This window comes from Scyliorhinus torazame, chromosome 21 (assembly GCF_047496885.1).
Source record: "Scyliorhinus torazame isolate Kashiwa2021f chromosome 21, sScyTor2.1, whole genome shotgun sequence".
In the NCBI taxonomy this organism is placed as follows: Eukaryota; Metazoa; Chordata; class Chondrichthyes; order Carcharhiniformes; family Scyliorhinidae; genus Scyliorhinus; species Scyliorhinus torazame.
This window is the reverse complement of record NC_092727.1, coordinates 68,911,298-68,930,544: the sequence shown is the minus strand read 5'-3', so window position 1 is coordinate 68,930,544 and position 19,247 is coordinate 68,911,298. Positions and strand designations below refer to the sequence as shown.

The following is a 19,247-nucleotide window of genomic DNA, read 5'->3' as shown; positions in this document are numbered from 1 at the left end:
GGGAGGTCACAGAGGCTCCTGGGCAGGGGGAGGTCACAGAGGCTCCTCGGCAGGGGGAGGTTACAGAGGCTCCTGGGCAGGGGGAGGTTACAGAGGCTCCTGGGCAGGGGGAGGTCACAGAGGCTCCTGGGCAGGGGGAGGTTACAGGGGCTCCTGGGCAGGGGGAGGTTACAGAGGCTCCTGGGCAGGGGGAGGTCACAGAAGCTCCTGGGCAGGGAGGATGGTACAGATGTGATGTTCTCTGCTTTCTTTGTATGGATGGCTTTGATGTGCAGTGTTCAACAAATAACATCAAGCTACATAAATTAACAAAGCTAATTTATTTGCACTACTAGATTTGAACGTTTTCCTGAGCACAAATGTTGCTGAATAAACTGTGCTATAAACTGTGCCATAACTCTATCGACAGAACTCCACAATACACAACTACTCTCTCTCACCTAAACACCCTCACCCAAAATCAAGGGTGCAACATGATCTACGTGACTGCTCTTGATCACCATCTGGTGGTGAGATGTACTTCCACAAAATTGTTAACCCTTCATCTACCATACAATATACATATTATTACATCCCCCTTTATTTGAATTTATTTGGAGACTTGTACAAACATATTTACACGGTCTGAGCATTGTATGTTGTATACATAGTTGCATGGCTAATGTCCATTTGTTAACAATTTTTAAAAGTTCACAAGTTGAGTCTCTCAACTTGAGTCCCTCAAGAGTATTGACAGTCAGAGAGATCTAGGTGTACAGGTCCACAGATCACTGAAAGGGGCAACACAGGTGGAGAAGGTAGTCAAGAAGGCATACGGCATGCTTGCCTTCATTGGCCGGGGCATTGTGTATAAAAATTGGCAAGTCATGTTGCAGCTGTTTAGAACATAGAACATACTGTGCAGAAGGTGGCCATTCGGCCCATCGAGTCTGCACCGACCCACTTCCAACCTATCCCCATAACCCAATAACCCCTCCTAACCATTTTGGTCACTAAGGGCAATTTATCATGACCAATCCACCTAACCTGTACGTCTTTTGGACTGTGGGAGGAAACCGGAGCTCCCGGAGGAAACCCACGCAGACACGGGAGAACATGCAGATTCTGCAGAGACAGTGACCCAGCGGGGAATCAAACCTGGGGCCCTGGCGCTGTGAAGCCACAGTGCTATCTACTTGTGCTACCGTGCTGCCCATGAACCTTAGAACCTTAGTTAGGCCACACTTGGAGTAAAGGGCGGGATACTCCGCGAACCGGCGGGGCGGTCCACTCCGGCGGCGAGGTGTGGCCTGAACCCCTGAAGGTGCGGAATCGTCTGCACCTTCAGGGGCTAGGCAGGCGGCGGAGTGTTTGGCGCCACGCCAGCCGGCGCGGAAGGGCCTCCGCCGGCCGGTGCGAGTTGGCGCATGCGAGGGAGTGCCAGCATGTGCTGGCGTCATCCTAGCGCATGCACAGGGAGGTTCTTCTCCGCACCAGCCACGGCGGAAGTTGACAGCAGCCGGTGCGGAGGGAAAGAGTGCCCCCATGGCACAGGCCCGCTCGCGGATCGGTGGGCCCTGATCGCGGGTCAGGCCACCGTGGGGGCACCCCCTGGGGCCAGATCCCCTCATGCCCCCTCGAGGACTCTGCAGGCCGCCCGTGGAGCCAGTTCCCGCCAGTAAGGACCTGTTGTGATTTACGCCGGCGGGACCCGCCGAAAACGGGCGGGCACTTGGCCCATCGCGGGCTGGAGAATCGCCGGGGGGGGGGGGCGCTGCCAGCAGCCGCAGACCGGCACGCCACGATTCCTGCCCCTGCCAAAACCCCGGCGCCGGAGAATTCGGCAGCCGGCGTGGGCGGAATTCACGCCGCCCCCCCAGCGATTCTCCGACCCGGCGGGGGTTCGGAGAATCCCACCCATAGTGTTCAATTCTGGTCGCCACACTACCAGAAGGATGTGGAGGCTTTAGAGAGGGTGCAGAAGAGATTTACCAGAATGTTGCCTGGTATGGAGGGCATTAGCTATGAGCAGAGGCTGAATAAACTCGGTTTGTTCTCACTGGAACGAAGGAGGTTGAGGGACGACCTGATAGAGGTCTACAAAGTTATGAGGGGCATAGACAGAGTAGATAGTCAGAGACTTTTTCCCAGGGTAGAGGGGTCAATTACTATGGGGCATAGGTTTAAGGTGAGAGGGGCAAGGTTTGGAGGAGATGTACGAGGCAAGCTTTTTACACAGAGGGTAGTGGGTGCCTGGAACCCGCTGCCGGAGGTGGTGGTGGAAGCAGGGACGATAGTGACATTTAAGGGGCATCTTAACAAATACATGAATAGGATGGGAATAGAAGGATACGGACCAGGAAGTGTAGAAGAAGGCGCAGGCTTGGAGGGCGGAAGGGCCTGTTCCTGTGCTGTACTTTTCTTTGTTTTTTTGTCCGGCTTCTTTTTGATGCATGTCGACCTTCTCAATCGTGGTGGTTAAACGTATGTTGTGGGCAGCACGGTAGCATTGTGGATAGCACAATTGCTTCACAGCGCCAGGGTCCCAGGTTCGATTCCGGCTTGGGTCACGGTCTGTGCGGAGTCTGCACATCCTCCCTGTGTGTGCGTGGGTTTCGTCCGGGTGCTCTGGTTTCCTCCCACAGTCCAAAGATGTGCAGGTTAGGTGGATTGGCCATGATAAATTGCCCTTAGTGTCCAAAATTGCCCTTAGTGTTGGGTGGGGTTACTGGGTTATGGGGATAGGGTGGAGGTGTTGACCTTGGGTTGGGTGCTCTTTCCAAGAGCCGGTGCAGACTCGATGGGCCGCATGGCCTCCTTCTGCACTGTAAATTCTATGATGTCGTCTTCTTTGCAGTCACAACATCTCGCTGTTGTGCTGTAGAAGCTCTAGAAGTTGTCTTCAGTAGCTCTCTGTCAAGCTCTATGCATGGAAATACAGGTTGAGCTGTCTTCAGTTTGAGAAGCGATCTACAATTCCTTTGTACGATTGAATCTTTGTCTGTCAGAATGATGTAGGAGTGTGGAGCGGCTTGGAGAATCACATGTGCCTGCAGGACCATCCTCCTGTTGGAATCTGTACCCGCACGTTATCTCCTAGCTATAGCATTGCGAGGTCCTTTGTTGTTCTGTCGTAGTAATGCTGCTGATTTTGCTTGTTTTGCTTAATTTTCTGCACAGCATCGTCATTATCAGGATCTGCTGTAGGTAAATATGGTAATGTTGTGCGTAGCTGGTGATTCATTAGCAGTTGTGCTGGTGAAAATTCAGTAGCTGGTGGTGTTGCTCTATAGCTGAGTAAAGACAAGAATGAATCCAATGCTTTTTTGAGCAGTTGCTTGGCTCTGTACACACCTTTTTCCTCTTTCCCATTAGATTGTGGGTGTAGTGGGCTGGAAGTGATTTGCTGAAAATGGTTCCTTTGTGAGAATTCTGTACAATTGCAGCTGTCAAAAAATGGACTGTTGTCAGTCATGACAGTAAATGGGATTCCATGGGCGGGATTCTGCGGGAATCAGCGGGGCGGGCAACTCCGGCGAGAAGGAGTGGCGTGAACCACTCCGGCGTCGGGCCGCCCCAAAGGTGCGGAATCCTCTGGACCTTCAGGGGCTAAGCCAGCGCCGGCGTGGTTTGCGCCTCGCCGGCCAGCAGGGAAGGGGCTTGGCGCCGAAGGGCCTCCGCCGGCCGGCGCCAGTTGGTGCATGCGCGGGAGCGCCAGCGTGTGCTGGCGTCATCCCAGCGCATGCGCAGGGGGGGTACATCTCCGCGTCGGCCATGGCAGAGGACCACAGCAGCCGACGCGGATGAATAGAGTGCCCCCACGGCACAGGCCCGCCTGCAGATCAGCGGGCCCTGATCGCGGGCCAGGCCACCGTGGGGGCACCTCCCGGACCAGATCCCCCCTCCCCCGAGGCCGTCCGCGCCGCCATGTCCCTCCAGTAAGGATCTACTCTAATTTACGCCAGCGGGACTGGCAAAAAAACGGGCGGCCACTCGGCCCATCGCAGGCCGGAGAATCGCCGGGGGGGCCGCTGCCAGCGGCCGCTGACCAGTGCGTCGCGTTTCCAGCCCACGCCAAATCCCCAGCGCCGGAGAATTCGGCAGCCGGCGGGGGCAGGATTCTCGCCTCCCCCGACAATTCTCCGACCCAGCAGGGGGTTGGAGAATCCTGCCCCTCGTCTTGAAACACCTCTTTGGTAGCTTTTATGATTGCTTATGAACTGGAATTGGGCAAATTGATCACCTCGGGGCAGTTCGAAAAGTAATCTATGATTAGCAAATAATCATTTCCGTGGAAGTAAAACAGATCGTGCCAACCTTTGACGACGGAGTCTTGACAGGTTCATGCATCGTCAGTGTTTCTTTTTCCTGCTGTGACTGGTTCCTCCGACAGGTTTTGCATGCTATAACATGCTATAACAAGGTTATTAATTTCTCCATTGATACCTGGCCAACATACTGATTGACAAGTTCTTTGCACTTTTCCATCTCCAGATGGCCTTCTGAGGATCATGGGTGAGATTCTCCCAGCCTCCGCTCCGAAATCTCGCTTAGCGCGGGGGCGGAGAATGGGCATCAAACCCAAGATCGGGTCCGACGCCGCTCCTGTGATTCTCTGGTCCCCGGAGAATCGCCGCCAATCGGGCGTGCGCAGTCGACGTGGCGTGGGTCTGGTGCCATTGAAAGAGGCCCCGCGGCAATTCTCCAAGTGCAGCTGGCCGAGTACCCGCTGGCGTAATTCTCTCATGGTTACACCTGGCGGGCACTTGGCGTGGCAGCTGCGGACTTAATCCACAGCCGCCCTGGTGGGAGGCTGCAGGGTCATTCATGGGGGGGCCTCCATGACGACCAGGCTATCGATCGGGGGCCACCGATCTGCAGGCGCGCGTGATCTGGTGTGGGCCTATCTTCTTGGTGCTGGTCCACGGTGTGGGTCGTCCAAGTCACGCGGGGCGGCCGACATAGGCCCCCGCCGTGCGCATGCACGGACTCCCGACCGGAAGTGCAGGGTCCCATATCGGCAGCCGGAGCTGCGAGGTCTACTCCAAGGGCCTGCTAGCTCCCTGCAGGTAGGAGAACCACTCTGGACTTTCTCCAGGTAAGTCCAGAGTGATTCGCGCGCGTTTTTTCGCGGGTGTGAGGGTCATAGCCCCATTATTGGAGAATCCCGCCCCATGTTCCTTATCAAAGTCAGAATTACTATCCGGTCTTGTCTAAGCAGGATTCTGTTTATGCTGCTCAGATCCGCTCGAATGTTCCTATAGTTGGAACAAGTTCCTTCGGCCAACTATCTCGCATGATTTTCATTTCATGCAATGCAACACATGCTGAAAGGTGTCGTCCTTGGCTGTTTCTTCCTTCATTAGTTTCATTTTTTCATCCAAGGCAGGTAGACTTTCTTCTATCAGGGTCACTAGAGCTTCGATTGCCAGTATCTTCAGTTGCACGTGACAGTGCCTTCAGCTACAAAAAGGTCTTTACCCGGTATGTAGACTAGCTCTAAGTCATACCTTTGAAGTTTCATTATCATACATTGGAGTCTCGGAGACATATCATTCAAGTTTTTGATGACAGATACAAGAGGGCGATGATCCGTTTCCACTGTAAAGATGGGGAACCCATACACAGTCATGGAATTTGTCCACTCCAGTGAAGAGACACAAACATTCTTTTTCGATTTGTGCATAGCGCTGTTCGGTTAGTGTCATTGCTCTCGATGCATATGCAATTGGTTGCCATTGCCCGTCAGATGTTTGCTGAAGCAGCGCAGCTCCTAAGCCGTCCTTGCTCGCATCTGTGGATATCTTTGTTTCACTCTTAGGATTAAAGAAAGACAGAACTGGTGAGTACTGTTTTTATGTCAGACTACTCCTTTGCATGTTCTGCAGACCATGGGAATACAACATTTTTTCATATTAGCTGTCTCAGAGCCGTAATACGTGATGATAAATTCGGAATGAACTTTCCCAGGAAGTTTACCATGCCTAGCAGTCGAACAACCGCTTTTTGTCATTAGGGGAAGACATTTTGGTGATGGCTGCAACCTTTTCAATGTCTGGCTGCACACCTTGAGCTGAAATCTGGTCACCTAAACGCGCAAGTTTGGAGACATCAAATTGACATTTGGTTCTATTGAGTTTTAAACCAAACTTCTCTATTCGTTGCATGACTTGAAGAAGTCTTGCATTGTATTCTTCTTGAGTCGCTGACCATTTGATGATGTCGTCAACATATACTCTGACGCCTGCAATACCTTCTATCATGTGTTCCATCACTCGCTGAAATATCTCTGATGCTGATATACCAAAAAGCATTCGATTAAAACAGTACCGTCCATACAGAGTGTTGAAAGTACATAGTTTTATGCAGCCTTCATTTAGGTCCAGTTGCCAAAACCCTCTAGAGGCATCTAGTTTCGTGAAAATTCTGGTACCAGACATTTCATTCATGATCTCTTCATGTTTGGGAATTGGGTAATGTTCCTTCTTTATATTTTGGTTGAGATCTTTCGGATCACTGCAGATCCTGAGGTTGCCATTTTCTTTTCTTTTTAAAAAAAATATTTTATTGAAAATTTTTGGCCAACCATCACAGTACATTGTGTATCCTTTACACAGTAATATAACAATATAAATAACAATGGCCAGTTTTATAAACAAGAAATAAATAATATATAAACAAAAACAAAACTAAATGGCAACTGCCTTGTCCCAGATAAATATTCTCCAAAAATATATGTTTTAACAGTCCAATATACAATTATCTATAACAACAACCTATACATATTATACTCATATATTAACATCCCTGAGAATCCCTCTGGTTCCTCCCCCCCCCCCCCCCCCCCCCGGGCTGCTGCTGCTGTCTTCTTCTTTTCCATTCCCTCTATCTTTCTGTGAGGTATTCGACGAACGGTTGCCACCGCCTGGTGAACCCTTGAGCCGATCCCTTTAGGACGAACTTAATCCGTTCCAGCTTTATAAAGCCTGCCATGTCATTTATCCAGGTCTCCACACCCGGGGGCTTGGCTTCCTTCCACATCAACAGTATCCTGCGCCGGGCTACTAGGGACGCAAAGGCCAAAACATCGGCCTCTCTCGCCTCCTGCACTCCCGGCTCTTCTGCAACCCCAAATATAGCCAACCCCCAGCTTGGTTCGACCTTGACCCCCACTACCTTCGAAAGCACCTTTGTCACCCCCACCCAAAACCCCTGTAGTGCCGGACATGACCAGAACATGTGGGTGTGATTCGCTGGGCTTTGAGCATCTCGCACACCTATCCTCGACTCCAAAAAATTTGCTAAGCCGTGTTCCAGTCATATGCGCCCTGTGTAACACCTTAAATTGTATCAGGCTTAGCCTGGCACACGAGGACGATGAGTTTACCCTACTTAGGGCATCAGCCCACAGCCCCTCCTCAATCTCCTCCCCCAGCTCTTCTTCCCATTTCCCTTTCAGCTCGTCTACCATAATCTCCCCCTCGTCTCTCATCTCCCTATATATGTCCGACACCTTACCGTTCCCCACCCATGTCTTTGAGATCACTCTGTCCTGCACCTCCTGTGTCGGGAGCTGCGGGAATTCCCTCACCTGTTGCCTCGTAAAAGCCCTCAGTTGCATATACCGGAATGCATTCCCTTGGGGCAACCCATATTTTTCGGTCAGCGCTCCCAGACTTGCAAACGTCCCATCTACAAACAGATCTCTCAATTGTGTTACTCCTGCTCTTTGCCATGTTCCAAATCCCCCATCCATTCTCCCCGGAGCAAACCTATGATTATTTCTTATCGGGGATCACACCGAGGCTCCCGTCTTTCCCCTATGCCGTCTCCATTGCCCCCAAATTTTCAGAGTAGCCACCACCACCGGGCTTGTGGTGTATTTCTTCGGTGAGAACAGCAACGGCGCCGTCACCATGGCTTATAGGCAAGTCCCCCTACAGGACGCCTTCTCCAATCTCTTCCACGCCGCTCCCTCCTCTTCTCCCATCCACTTACATACCATTGAGATGTTGGCGGCCCAGTAGTACTCACTCAGGTTCGGTAGCGCCAGCCCCCCCATTTTCTTTCTTGACGCACACCATCGAACTAATCCAATCAGTGGGTTCTACCATGTTTGTGATGATCCCCAGCTGCTGCATGCGGTTAATTTCCAGTTCCAAGCGAGCTGGTACTCTCTTTGGTGGATGAATAACTGACTTGGCATTCTCGCGGAGATATATTTGAATGATAATGTACCCATTCCATGAAAAACATTGGGAAACTTGTTATTAATGGCATCAATTTGGTCTTTGACAGCGGCTGAAATTTTGTCTGAGCTGTGAATTCACTTCACCAACTGCAGTAGCTCACACGCCTGTACACCCAACAATGAAGATCGTTTTGGTCCGACAATCTTAAATTTAATTGGCACTTGCATGTCTTTGACCTGAAAAGTGAGATAGCAGGTCCCCTTTGTGGTAATAACATTGCCACTGCCATCCTTCAACTGAGTCATTGTAATCAATTTTGGTTTTATTTTCAGTTCGGTCATATCTGATTGATTTATCAAATTAGCTCGTGCACCAGTATCCAGTTTAATTTGAATATTGATTCCTTGAATTTTTAATGACATTGTCCACTCGTGATGCTCGTGAACAATTGAGATCAGTTTTAAATTGTCTGCATAGGAATTTGTCTGTGGAACGTCATTTACATTTTCAACTATGCCGACAAAGTGTCTTCTAAGTTGTATTCATCTTGCACAGTGTTAGGTTTACTCGCTTTAATTTCATGTTTGTATAAACTTATTTCCTGTACAGCTCTTCATTTAGTAACTGTACCCATCTTCTTAAATTGTCACGATGTAGTTCCCATTCGACACCGAGAAGCAAAGTGATTAAATCTGTGACACTTCGCACAGGTTTTACCGAAGGCAGGGCATTTTTTTTTTTACTTGGTGGGCGTCACCACAATGTTTGCACGTCATGACGCTCAAGACGTCATGCGGCTAATGGCCACCATCTGAATGCGCTGCTTTTTTAAGTGCGCCACAGCATCCATGGCGTCAGCCACGTTGTTCGTTTTCTGCCACTTTCACGGACCAACATTTCCAAATATTGATTTTATGCAAGTTCGCTGACTCAACATATACGAAAGGTGTCTTCTAACGTTAACTTTGAGTGTCTCAATAATCTCTCACACAGCTTGTCACTTTTAACTCCATATACAATCTGGTCGCACATAATAATGTGGAAAAATTACAGATCTGCGCATTAAGCCTGAGATCGGTAATAAAGCAGTCAAGTGTTTCACCTGCGTTCTGGACTCTTTTCCTGAAAATGTATCTTTCAAAAACGTAATTTAGCTGAAGTTCACAATGCATGTCAAACATTTTGATTACTTTATTTTATATTTTTTTATCATCCTCATTCTCAGGATGGAATGAGTTGAAAATCGAGGGCTTGCGATCTAGCCATTGTTAAAAACAACCCAATTTTCCGCTGGTCGCTTCGAGATCTACGGCTGAGATATATAATTCAAACTGCTGTTTGAAATTTTTCCAGTTAACATCAACTTTACCTGTTGTCCGTAATAGCATTGGAGCCTGCAACCCCTCTATCTAGCTTCAACTGGGAGGTTTTTTGACGTGACTGGCTTCCACTGGATCGTGGAAATCGGATCCTGGCAGAGTGTTTTTTTCTTCTTTCTTCGCAAGTTTTTTTTTCGCGCAGAGATTTCTTTTCTCTCGCTAAACCTTTCTGTTTTACCTCAGGAATCACCCCTGGTACCATGTGATGTTCTCTGTTTTCTTGGTATGGGTGGCTTTGATGTGCAGTTTCAACAAAGAACAAGCTATGTTAATTAATAAAGTTAATAGGTTACAGAGGCTCCTGGGCAGGGCGAAGTTACAGAGCCTCCTGGGCAGAGGAAACATCATAGAGGCTCCTGGGCAGTGGGGCGTGGTAAAGGCTCCTGGGGAGGGGGGGGATGTTATAGAGGGCCCTTGGCAGGGGGAGGTTATAGACGCTCCTGGGCAAGAGAATGTTACAGAGCCTCCTGGGCAAGGGGAGGTTACAGACATTCCTGAGAAAGCCAGAGCAAAAGGAGGCGAGTCAGGTAAATTCTCTGTACCAGTACTCAGTCCATCACTTAACTGGGTAGAAACATAAACGGAGAGAGGCTGATTTTCACACCCTGCGCTTCCTGGAGGATGCTCTGACTGCCATGGTCAAAGTTTGGCAATTTTAAGCGTATGCCGCACAATTTTCTGACGAAACCCAGAACTTACGATTTATACATCAACGGCAAAACGTCTAACCGAGTGTCTGATGCCAGAACATTTCATTGATAAACTGCACACTCACAAGGGCCTACAAGGAAAGAAACATGGGGCTGGATTTTCTGCCCTGCCATGCCACATTTCCGTTTCACCCGGACGGCTGGATGCTCCGTTACGCCGGCTGTTCAATGGGATTTCCCATTGAACAAACAAAGAACAAAGAAAAGTACAGCACAGGAAGTGTTGCTAACTTTTGGTTGGCTCTTAATTCGTAATTTGCTCTGTTTGTTTAACCTATGCTCTAGAGTCGCTAGGTATCTTTATAATACCGCCACGAGGTTCAAGTACTGATCAATAACTCAACACACCAATTAGTAAGATTCAAATCAAAACACATTATATACAGTAAGTCACTATTTATGCATAAACTCTACTTTCTAGACTATTTCTATCACTAAAAGGCCTATACTTAGCTTCGGAATTGGCCCATCAGGTCAGGGGAACAAATGGCCTTTCGTTCAGGTCCTGAGTCTGCAGGATTCAAAAGCTGGTATGGACTAGTTGCTAGGAGCGCCTATCTCGTAGCGAGCGTTGACTGGAGATTTACTTGGTTGGTGCGGCAGCTTAGACAGGTCACTCTCAGGGGTTGATTCGCGTTGTTGAGTGACCCTGTCAAGAAGACCGATTTGAACTCGGGGGCTTTACTTTATAGTCCCCAGGGGCTTCCCACCCTTCGGGGCAGACCCCGTCCTTGTTCCAAGTGATTGGACTGCGTTCCGATCACTTGGAACGATTTCTCCAATACGGAGTTCTTCCCTGATCGCTGGGCGGTCCCCAAATGTCCGTTGGCCTTCCTTTGTCTTGGCTCCTGCTGGCGCCGAGGAGTCTGGCTTGGCCTTATTCACCTGAAGTGTATCAATTGTGCCTGGGAATCGCTCATTACTATGCAGATGGCTGCTGGTTTCAGTGCTGTGTGGTTTTTGCAAGTTCCAATACGCAGGATTTCTGCACTTGCTCGTTTTTGCCTGTGTTGGCTGAATTTCCCTTTAGTCTTTGCGGTTCTCCATTTTAAGTCGGGAAGTGGCCAACCCAGGTGGCTACACTCCCTCCTTGTGATCCCTAACGCGAAGCATGAAGGATCACATAACTGCGTTGTCTTCATTCCCTGACCCAGCGAGCACTCTTCCATGGCCTCAACACTGACCACAACTATGCAGTAAAAATTTTAACTGACAATTTCTAAGTGGCGCTATGTCAGACAGGGACATGCATTGCAACAAAAAAAAAAAAGGTTCCTCTAACTATCCTCAATAAACTACACTCACTAAAACATTCAATCATACTAACTTCCTAAACAATACAAAATAATAGCAGCATTCACATTTTTCCTCTGGCTTGGCAGTCAAGCACAGCGGTGTACAATATTTCCATTTCTTTATTTACAAAAGATGCAACACAAATGGTCTTTATTGTAGATCAAGGGGTTCGGGGCCTGGTGAAAACCGAAAATAGGGGATCTCATTCTGTATACCGGGGTGCGAGAGCGGTAGGCTCTCCGTCGCCATTTCCTCATGCGGATAGTCTGCACGATGCTGCAGAGTATCGCCAATGCTAATAGGGATTCGACTACGTAGGAAAGGGAGTACCATGTTATGAGCTTATCACACCATGATGGTGTGGTGTTGTCTGTTACTGGGCTCTGGGTGCTATGGGGAAGTTAATCATTAACGGCCGGGGGGGGTTGGGGTCAGGGGGTTCGCGTTCGCACGCAACCGAATACACATTATAATGGTGGTATTCAACATGGAGGATGTCCTCATTCTTCTTCTTTTCTCTTCTATTCTTTTCTTTCCTTGGGGCTTCTGGAGTTGTGTGGGATCAAGCACAGTTTCTGTTACTATCTTGGTTAATATCTCGTCTGTTAGTCTGTCCTTTAGTGCCAATTCCCCTTTACAATTTGTCACCATGTGTGACTCCCTCATTTAAAAAAAATTTTTATTTTTTTTTTAAACTGAATATTCAGGACAAGACACACTTAAAAATACTGAAACAGTGCGAGCAGGTTGTGCGATTTACCATCCAAATGTTTGACTCAAAGTCGTCATCTTCTCCCGGATGCCATACTCTCGAATGTATAAGGGCTGATAGGGCTGCATGGTGTGATTTGGGGTCCATCTCGTCATTCCGGACGAGCCTGTATGAATTATCGCGGTGCCAAAAAGTTCTGTCTAATTCTGTGGGGACGGAGTCAGGGTCGTAATTATAGTGCGGTGGTCTTTGGTGGGGTTTGTTGAGGAATGTGATCATGAAGGGATCACTCGAATCGTATTCAGATTCGCTGGGTGTGGGTCCTGTTGCATGGGGATAGTAGGGAGGCGTGCTGTGGCTATTGTCTGTGTCACAGTCGCTGTCTCTGCTGCTGTCTATGGGCGTTCCGGGGCGGAGTCGATAGTTTGGGGGTAGAGTCGAGGGTGAGTCTGTGGATGAGGTGGACGTGTTGGGAGAGGGTAGGGATACGTTGGCTGTGGGCGGGGTGTGGTCTGCTGCGTCGAGCAAGATGTGATGTGCGTGGTTGGACTGTGGGCCACATGCCTTAAGCTGGTTGATATGGAACCACGCAGTCTTTCCGTTGGGGTACTTAATTTTATACACGGAGGGGCTTACTTTGTCCGCAATGGAGTACGGACCGAGTACTTCAGTGACAGGAATGTGCTGGGGTTGTATACGGAGAGCATGACTTGCTGTCCTATACGGTACTCAGTCGCATGCACGGTCTTGTCGAAACAAGCCTTGCTCTGTTTCTTTTGTGTGTCCAATGTCACTGCGGCTGCTAGCTGAGCCGTTTTAACATTCTCCACTAATTGCTCTGCTGCTTTCTCGTGTGTGAGGGCCGTCACCTCGGGGCTGGTCACGTCCAATCCGAATAAAAATTCTGTGCCTTTCATGGGGCGTCCGGTCATGAGAGTGTGTGGGGTGTAACCTGTGGATGTTCAAATAGTATTTCTCAGAAACATCAGCGCAAAAGGGAGGACTGAGTCCCAAGTGGTGTTGTTTTGCTGGACCATTTTTCTGAGGGTTGATTTTAGGGTCCGATTCTTGCGCTCCACGATACCACTTGACTGGGGGTGGTATGCTATGTGGAATTTTTGGGTAATGCCAAATATCGTGAGGACGTTCTTCATGACAAGTCCCGTAAGATGGGAACCTTGGTCGGATTCAATGCTGCGGGGGAGTCCCCATCTCGTAAAGATGTGGTGGGTTAAGATCTTGGCTGTGGTCTTTGCCGTGTTTGTTCTGGATGGGAATGCCTCTACCCATTTCGTAAAAGTGTCTATGACGACTAATACGTACTTGTAACCATTCCTGCAAGGGGGCAATGGTCCTATAAAATCGATCTGGAGGTTAGTCCAGGGACCGTTAGGGTGTGGCTAAGTTGAGCTTTCTTTGCGTATCTGTCCGGATTGTTCTGAGCACAGATAAAGCAATTCTCAACGTAGTGCGTTACATCTTCTTTTAAACTTGGCCACCAATAGAGCTGCCTGTGGTGGGCTGTAGTGGGATCAATTCCCTGATGTCCATGACTGTCATGGAATAAATAATTCAGTTGATTCCTGTCCTGTTCAGGAACCACATAAAGGGTGTCTTTTAACACCACACCGTCATGTGTGGTCAGTGCATTTTTAAATCTAACGTAAGGTGCTGGAAATTGTCCTTTCAAAATCTCCCTGAGATTGCTGTCCTGCTTCTGGGCCTGCACTAAATCCTCGATATTAGTCTGCGAGACCTGAACTGCATTCACTGGTGCGCTTTCGGGGGGTGTCCAAAAATATCCATGCCTGGAACTTGCCTTTGCCAGTGCGTCGGCTTTTACATTTCCAGGTGGGGAGGAACGATGGTGACTGCGGACTTTAACAATACCAAATGTCCTGCCCTGTGCTTTCTCTAAAATGTGGCGGAGCAATGGGGAAGAAGGGAGGGGTTTTCCGTCTGCGGAAACAAATCCTCTTGCTTTCCACAGGGGTAGGAATTCTGTAAGGCTGTTGCAGACATAGAGGCTGTCCGAGTATATGTCTGTTGGGCTGGGGAAGGAATCTGGGTAATCTATAATATACGCAATGGTTGCTAGTTCTGCCGCCTGCGCACCTAAGTGGCCTGATAGCTTTAAAGAGATTTCTTCTAGTCCCTGTGCGCCCTTGACATATATGCCGCATCCTGTAATGCGCTTCCCTTCTAATACTGTGGAAGAACCATCCACGTAAATTCTTAAAGGTGCGCACGTGTCTGTGTGCTGGGGGGCTCTGGGGTGAGCTACCTATCTTTCTGGGGGGTGTTTTCGCAATAAAGGGGCTTGTGTTGTGGTGCGGTGAGATGATTTCACATTCGTGGGGGGTGCCTGGGTACTGAAGGTTAATCGGCTAAGAAAGTGTGGGTCTTGGTCCTTTTAACAGTGATGTCCTATCCCTGCAAAAGAAGGGTCCATCTTGCTGCTCTAATTTGGCTGACTGTACCGTCCTTAAGTCGTCCGTCTAGTAAAAGTTGGGTGGGAGTGTGTTCCGTGAGGATTGTGATGGGGTTTAGTCCGGTTATGTAGAAAAAATATTGAACTGCCCAGAAACTGCGAGCAGGTGCCTTTCACAGGCCGAAAATCCCTGCTCCACAGCATCTAAAACTCTGGAGGCGTAAGCCACGGGTCTTAACTGTTCGTGCCGTTCCTGGAGGAGCACGACCGAAAGGGTGCGGTCGGTGCTAGTTATCTATAGCGTAGGGGGAAAGCGGGTCTGGAACTTGTAGTGCGGGGGCTGCAATGAGGGCTCTTTTCAAAGCATCCACAGCATCCGTATGCTGCAGAAGCCATTCCCAGGAGGCTCCTTTCTTTAGGAGGTCTGAGAGGGGTGCTGCCTTGCTGGCGAAACCGTCAATATGGTTTCGGCAGTAGCCAACCAGTCCTAAAAACGACCGGAGGGCTGAAACATTCTGGAGAAGGGGCAATTTGGCAATCGAGTCAATTTTTTTGTGCTTGATCTCGCGTTTACCATGCGTGATAATCGTACCCAAATATATCACCTTGTTTTCCAAATTCTGGGCCTTTTTGGGGTTTACTTTGTAGCCAATAATCTGTTGTAGGAGTTCCAGGAGTTCGGACAGAAGCTCGATGTGCTCTGCCTTGGTGTCTGTGATGAACGGTTACAGACTTATCATCATGTAAGGTGATGTCCCCTTTAAGACCGGGCTTGGAACCCTGGGGACTCCGCCTCTGGCTCCGCCCATCTGGGAGCTATACATAATGGGCTGCCTCATGGGCTGTGCAGCAGTCAGCTCTCGTCTCTAGCTCTAGCATAGTTAGTCTAATAAAGCCTTCTTTACAGTTTAATCTCTAAGCGTCATTATTGAGGGTACCTCAGTGTCTGTCTGCAGTAATAGGTCGTCCACATACTGGACCAGACATTCAGGGCGAGAAAATTTCGATAATCAATTTGCCAGCTGTCGGTAGAAAATGGAGGGGGAGTTGTGGAATCCTTGTGGAAGGCATGTCCACGTGTACTGCTGATTTTTAAAAGTGAAGGCAAAAGTGAACGCTTTTGCCAATGGAATGGACCAGAATCCATTACTGATGTCCAAAACTGTAAAGTATTGTGAGTTGAGTCCCTGTTTGAGCATGGTCTCGGGACGTGTGGCTACCGTGGGGGCTGCTGCGGGGGTGACTTTGTTGAGTTCCCGGTAATCGATGGTCAGTTGCCATGATCCATCAGGCTTTCTCACTGGCCAAATCGGGGCATTATTAGTGGAGGCTACTGATGGGAGTACGCCCTGCTCTAATAAGCTATCGATTACTTTTGAGATTTCTCCCTCTGCCTCTTGGGGAAATCCATATTGCTTTTGGGGTCTAGAGTCAGGTCCTGTGATTTGAACAGAACCAGTCATCCGGCCACAGTCATGTTTGTGGGTCGCGAATGCCGTCCTGTGCTTCTGCAGAACTGCCCTAACCTGCTTGTCTGTGCTAATCGTGGTCGGGTCAAACCAAAATTCGCCCACTGCGCTAATCTTGTTTGTGTATTCACCTATTGTGAGCGTTGCGGGGGCTCTTGCGGATTTTGCCATTCTCCAAACACATTGGTTTACCGGATCAAATGAAAGGTGGTGGGAGTTCATAAAGTAAATTCCCAAAATGTGTTCTGCTGTGTGGGGTAGATCGACTAAAACTATGGGGTGCTTTGTCGTTATATTGCCAATCTGAATGGATGCAGGGGCTGTGATGTGTCCCTGCTGTGAGTGGCCTGTAAAGCCGCTGAGGGTGATGGTGGCTGTAGTGGGCCACGTGTCTTTCTGAAACATGGTGGAGAAATTAATTGTGGTGCGGGACCCTCCTGTGTCCCAGAGAAATTCGATGGGCTGTCTCCGTATCTTTTCTACTGGTCGGCCGGACCTATCCCAAAAGGGTGTCGCAGACCCAACTGGGGGAGCCCGAACACCGTCAGTCCGTTCCGTTCATGTCCGTCTGGTCTGAATGGGTGCTCACACTATGTATGGACTCTGTCCTATTCTTATTCAGAGTGCCTGCCTGCTGGACTCTGGCTTTCGTGGGGCATTGCATTCACGTGCAATGTGTCCTAACTGTCCACAGTTGTAACACTCCTGTGGCTTTTGTGGGGGGCTGTTCCTGCCTTCATTTTCACCGCTTGGATGTCTGCTTCTGCCTGCCGTTCCTCGGGTTTCCTAACTGCGGGTTTGTTTTGTACAGACTGCTCCCAGGTGCGGGACAATCTCTTTAAAACCCATTTCTCATTATGCGCTTCTTCTGAGGGGTCATAATTCATACAGGCTTTTTGTCCTGCCTCTGTGGCATGGGAGATAAGGGAGCGGGTCCATTTGGCCATACCATCTTGGGACAAATGGGTGCGGTCTAGATTACCAAAAACGGCTGTAAAGTGAATCCACAGGCGTCCAGCAAACGCTGAGGGGTGTTCCGTCTTTTTCTGCCTGCACTTATTCAGGCCTTCTACTGGGTCACCTCTGTTGTAGCCGATCGCATCTAGGATCGCTGCATGTATCTCTGCAACGGTGCCTCCTCCTACATTCTGTGGGTCGGGAAGGGCTGCTACGACCGAAGGGTCTAAACTCAAAACTGTGAGCTTCACGTGCTCTCGCTCATCCAGGCCGTACATGGTCGCCTGCTGCTTTACTCGAGCAAAGAAGTGGTGGGGGTCTGAGGTGGGGAGGAACGGTGTGATTTTCTCGCACGCGTCCCGTAATTGGGTCACGGTTAAGGGGGTTGTGTACAGGAATTCCGTGTCTCCTTCCGATGTGACTGTGCGGTGGGTGGTTACTGGATTCATTGGTGCCTGAACGATCTGCGATGTGGGGGGTTGGGGCGCTTTTCTCTTCTGGGGCTTTCCTTGCGCACATGTTCCCTGAACATATCTATGCGCAGTCTCATTTAATTCTTTCCAATCCGGGCAGTCTTCTGCATCTAACTGGAATGCAAAGGTGCTCTGGAATCCATTCTGAACTGAAAGCAAAGACTGCAGTTCTGCAATCTGCTTCCAGCACTTTGCTTCGTCTCTGCTCCGTGGTGGCAGCATGGAGTGCTCGTAATGCTGCTTTCAGGTCGCTACACTGCCTTTGCAATGCCTCTACCTGTTTCTCAGTTTCCTCTCTTACCAGGACTGCACGTTGCGTGTCCTGATAGGCCTTTTCGTACTGTGTCTGGAAGCTGCTTAGGTGCGCCAGACAAGACTGGTGTGCCCACTTGGCATCATCCACCTCTCCGTCCTTTGCTGCTAACTTCCTTCTCAACTCTATGTTCTCTTTCTCAACCTCACTTACATCGACCTTGCTCATTCAATATGCTCCTTCTATCTCTTTTCGGAGCGTCCAAACGACCTCCTCTGTGCCTCGCAATTGTGCCAGACAGGACACGGTTGCCATCGGCTTGCGAGCTTTTCTTATGAATCTCTGACAGGTTCTCCCACCAAGTATGTCCTATACACCCGGGTCCCGTTTCCTCATTGTCACAGAATTCACTCCAAAGGGCCATCCTTTCCCTTTGAGATATTTCCTGATCTCCTCTTCCCAAATGGGATACTGACCAACTCTGCTGCTGGTCGCTGCGACCACGAATTCTTCAGGGTTCATGAGGCGTTGCATTGCCTGCATTGCCATCTTTCCTCTCTAAATACTCTCTTAAAATTTGGAATGAATGGTACGAAGGCAGTGCTGTAATTACGGGTACGGCTTTCGCTATTTTCCGGAATACAAACTCCCAACAGTTTTGCGCAACAAAAATCTATCAGTTTTACCTTATAGCCCTGTTAGTTACGCATGCATTAACACACTTCCGAATTATGAGGATTGATCAGAACTGCTTGAACACTTGTGGTTACTTCTGCTCCCAATTGGATTCTAATTCAAATTTTTGGGTTCTCCCGGAGTGGTTAAGACACTTCTAAGTCGGGTCCAGTCAGGATGTCGCCAGTAATATGTTGCTAACTTTTGGTTGGCTCTTAATTCGTAATTTGCTCTGTTTGTTTAACCTTTGCTCTGGAGTCGCCAGGTATCTTTATGATACCGCCACTGTAAATTCTATGATACAAGGTGCAAGTACTGATCAATAACTCAACGCACCAATTAGTAAGATTCAAATCAAGATACATTTATTATACACAGTAAGTCACTACTTATGCATACAACTCTACTTCTAGACTATTTCTATCACTAAAAGGCCTATACTTAGCTTCGGACTGGCCCACCAGGTCAGGGGAACAAATGGCCTTTCGTTCAGGTCCTGAGTCTGCAGGATTCAAAAGCTGGTATGGACTTGTAGCTAGGAGCGCCTATCTCGTAGCGAGCGTTGACTGGAGACTTACTTGGTTGATGTGGCCGCTTGGGCAGTTCACTCTCAGGGATTGATTTGCGTTGTTGAGTGACCCTGCCAAGAAGACCGATTTTAACTTGGGGGCTTTACTTTATAGTCCCCAGGGGCTTCCCACCCTTCGGGGCGGACCGCGTA

The 19,247-nt window shown here is 49.1% G+C and overlaps 1 protein-coding gene across 1 annotated transcript in view; it reads right to left on the bottom strand.

Moving 5' to 3' along the window:
- Window positions 1-19,247, bottom strand: part of LOC140398337 (1-phosphatidylinositol 4,5-bisphosphate phosphodiesterase delta-3-like) — a 175,436-nt gene that overhangs the window by 110,161 nt on the left and 46,028 nt on the right. The window lies entirely within an intron of this gene.